Below are 4,344 nucleotides of genomic sequence, written 5' to 3'. Positions count from 1 at the left end.
AATAGAACAGGGGTGTAAATCTCAGAAGTTCAGTCCATTGGGCTAATGGAGTCTATAAGGATGAACTGCTGGATATGGTTTCTTTGACAGAGGGTGGTACTACAGAGCAAGGTAATCAATCATGGAACAATTTATAAGTTGGAATCAGATGGGATGGAGTCAGTGGGTGAAGGGCAATCAAGAATCCTTCATCATGCAGACAGAGGGAAAGTGGATGATTATTGCTAGGGAGCAGTTAAGAATTCCTCAGCTAATATTCAAGATGTACGAACCAGGGGAAACAGAAGCAGTTAAGAATTCCTGCTTATGCTAATTCTGAAGAAAACATTAATAATAACAGAGATTGAACACAGAGTGTAAACAAATAAATTCTGAGTTATTCTTTTTCTCTATTATTCAAATCATGAAACATATATGATATAGTAAACATAGAAACTGAAAACACAAGTAAGAGAGACTTATTGATCCATAAGATGATTCAAGAATTCTGTAACATGGTCCTCTGCTATCAATTCCACATCCAGAGAGTCCAGCAATAATGGATTCCAACAACTTTTGTATTCAGAAGGTTTTCAGAGTTATAGCGCAGTCTAAGAAATGTATCACCAACCCTGAATACTTCGCTTGGGGAGGTATTTGTACAAAAGTGTTTACAAAATATCTCAAAGAGATAATATCTAGTAATAACTCATTCTACCTACTTTACAGGAGAAGTAAATGATCTTGAAAACAGTGAGAAATAAATGAAGAAGTAAATGCTGTTGTGTTGGCTGCTCAATTGGTGAGATGTGTTGACTGTAAGCTCGGTGAGTCGGCTGGTGGCTGTTTCCACTGATATTCCGCGCTACTGCCTCAGCTTTCTCGGGCGTATTTAATTTTGATTTGATAGACTGTTGCCCCACATGACCCTTATCGTTCTTATTCTCCACTATATGGTATCTGTTGTATCCTGGATAAAACAAAAGTTGTAACACGCCTATAGGATTTCCAACATGCTTTGCCACCACTTCTCTTCTGGTAAATTATGTCTTTGTAGTTTTCTCAAAGTCTCATCAGCGTCTGTGTACCTGAAGAAGTTAGGCTGGACTATAACAAGATGTTTCACTTCATGCTCAATATAAAATAGATTTTCCAAGTTGTTGTAGAGAGTTTGGCCAGATGGAAGTGCCTTCTCTGCTGGAGTGCTTGATGATGCATTTACTTGATTAGCAGCATGTTTTTCCAACTTATGTGTGTACTCGACTTGTCTCAATAGGCGTTCATTGCTTCCCAACAGACTTGGCAAGCCCCTTTCATGCAAAACTGCAAATCTTTCTATAAAAGAGTCTATCTCCACCTGCATATCCTGGCACCTCCTTTCCAGATTCTGCATCAGGGTTCTCTTGGTCAGAACTCTTTTGATTGTTAGGATGGTGCCTGTCCTGTCTCTGATGTCCAGTGCTGCTAGTTCTTCATTGGTCTTAGTGTTCAAGAAATGGATTAGCCTGTTGGCCTGTTCGGGCTTATGTCCCAATAGAGTTCTGGCCTTTTGAATTTCCACTTGGGCTACTGCTATCAAGTCAATCTGCTCATAAATAGTTTGAATAGATCTCCACACATTACTAATGGATTGACTGATGTTAGCCCACAAAATGCCTTTGATTTCTCCCATAGGCTTATCTAAAGAGAGGTCCTTTTCCAATGCTTTTACCCTCTTCTCTAATGCTTTCACCTCTCTTGTCTTTTCTGCCACAGTGATTTTGGATTTATCATAGCTTATTTCTAACTTTGCCAATTTCTCTTTGGCTTCTTTCAATTCTGATACTTGGATTTTTAATTCCTCCATGGCTTTTATTAACTCCTCTGCGGTCATAGTAGTGTTGCTGCCTGCTATTGTTGTTGCTGCTGAAGTACCTAATGCTGATGTTGGGCCAGTGGGAGGCACTGCTGTTGTAACTGTGGGAGTGGTAGTTGTGACTGTTGGAGCTATTTCAGGTGGCTGGGAGGTCGACTCTCCCTGCTTATCTTGTAGTGCTTTCTCCAAGGCTTGCTCTGTCTCACTTAATCTTTCATTCATTCTCATCAGCAAGTCCATCATGTCTTCCTCTGCTTTTTGCTGTACGACCTCTGTAGTTTGTGGATGCATAGTAGTAGGCAGCTTCAATTGTTTCCTGAGGGCAGCAATGTCCTCTTCCTTCTTCTTAATCAGTGCTTTTATTCATTTGGCATCCTTGGGATCATGTCCCAGCTCGATGATAATCTCTTCCAAGGACTTTATTCTGTTTTCTTTGGCTAAAGAAGATGCCTTCTCCAAGTCTAGTTGGGCCGATGTGTTGTTCAAAGAGTTCTGCAATTTGTGAGCCAAAATTGCCTTATCCGCCAATGTAGAGTAGACCATCTCTCCAGTTTGCTTATGTAGCTCAATTTGGTCCATAGGATGAATGTCTTTGGCAAGGACCTCCAGATTTGTTCTAATGTAGTCAGCTGCTGACTGTGGCTACTGCACTTTAGGCTTAAAGTGGCTCAAGATCATTTTTCCTTCTTTTATATCATATGCAGACATTAACCTTTGCTGGTTGGCGGGGGTCATTTTGAGAAATTGATTATAAAGTTGCAGCCTCAATGGGTCATTCTGGGCCTTGATGTCCGTGAATGTTCTTTTGATATCAGAACCTTGCTTGCTTTGCGGCCTTGTGGATGAAACTTCCACACTGTGCTGCCTTTCTGGGTCCTGCCTATGAGAGCTGGTGGATGTTTCTATTACCGGGGAGATCTGTGGGCTGGTTGCCTTCTCGCCTCTTAGGCTTTCTATGGTTTCCTCAATAATTTCCTCTTCAGGTAGAGGATTTATTCTTTGCCTTTTTGCCCCTGGTTGCTCTGCTGGTCCACTTACAGGTGTGGGCTCTTCTCTGTCTCTTTTCCTGCCCCTTTCCTCATTTAGAGGAGTCTGTAATGCTGGTATCTCTGGTGCTTTGGTCTGGACAGGAGGAATTTTCCCTTGGCCCTGTTCCTTTGATGTTGCTGGCTGATCTGTCATTATGTGCTGCTCTGTATCTAGCACTTCTTTGCCCTTTGATGTCCCTGCAGCTGGTGTAGTGCTTTCTTGGGCAGGTTGCTGTGAAGTTCCAGCAGATGATGTACCGACTCCGGTTTGCTGAGACAACTTGAAAAATACCTGTCCAAAAGAGTCCAGGTCAAGAGTCTTTTCTAGATTTTTCATAGCTTGTTCCATTTTCTCTTGCTCAGTAAGCTCTTCTATCAGTGTGCCCTCTACCCACTCATCTTGATTAGCAAATTGCTCTATTTCAGGGATTCTACAATGTTTATAGGCTGATAGCCTGTTTTTTACTTTTCTTTCACTGATAAAGCCATTTGGGTCATAGGGTACCCACCAAAAGCTCTTCTTTAATTTGAGTTGTTCTCCCAATATCTTGTCAGCATCTTCCCATGCTTCCTTTTTGTTAAGGATAAAAGGGCCTAGCTGGTTTCTTATTTTCAGCTGGGCCTTTTTCTTTGCACTGTAGAAGTGAGTTAGATCTGAATTTATTAGTTGCCTAAAATATTCCAGAGCAAACAGTCTCATAGGCACATATTTTGGCAGTTTATAGGGGCACAACTCACAGCCATATATCCTGATCTCAGTGTGATTCTGGTAGAAGTACCAGTCACCTATCCTGTAGTTCTTGGAGAGCTGTAAAATCTTCCTCATGTCACCAGAGAGCCTAGGAGGAGAATTTCCTATTAATAGAGAGGAAGAAGGATGTATAAACAGGTCAATGAACTCACAATAGGTGTAAGGAGTTTCACCAATTCTGTGGAAAACAGAGGTCCAAAAGATTACAGACCTCCTCTCTCCCTTGGAATCCAGTTTCCTGATGGGAAATATAAAAATGTCTAGATGATAGTACAACAGCAGATGATATATGAAACTTGTGTATTTAAACACTCCTTCTCTTTCCAAATTCATAAATTGACCATGGATTTTGTTAGCAGTGAAAGAGGCATAGTCATACTCAATAGCAGGGTCTGTCCAGGAATGAAGGTAGATAGAAGAACTAGGACCGTTTCATCCACAAATTCACTGGTCCTGAATCCGAAGATTACTGCTATCATGTCAAGAATAATTCTTCCAATTTCATTGAACCAGACATGTAAATAAGGAGGAAGACTTCGGGGCTGGCAATCTGGCTTCATGAACATCTTAGCAATCCGGCCTATTTCTGCAGTGGATAGTTGAGAGCCTTGCTCCAGTAAAAATCCCATGGACAGAGGAGCAAGAGGCTGAACTGGATGGAATTGTAGCATTTCATTGATAGAATCAGCAGTTATGTGGAAAAGGACATCTTGTGATGGAGAGAGGACTGC

Source organism: Pinus tabuliformis, chromosome 5_1 (genome assembly GCF_031772625.1).
Source record: "Pinus tabuliformis cultivar Carrire ecotype Pingquan chromosome 5_1, CPIR1, whole genome shotgun sequence".
Classification (NCBI taxonomy): Eukaryota; Viridiplantae; Streptophyta; class Pinopsida; order Pinales; family Pinaceae; genus Pinus; species Pinus tabuliformis.
Note: the sequence above shows the minus strand (reverse complement) of the source record.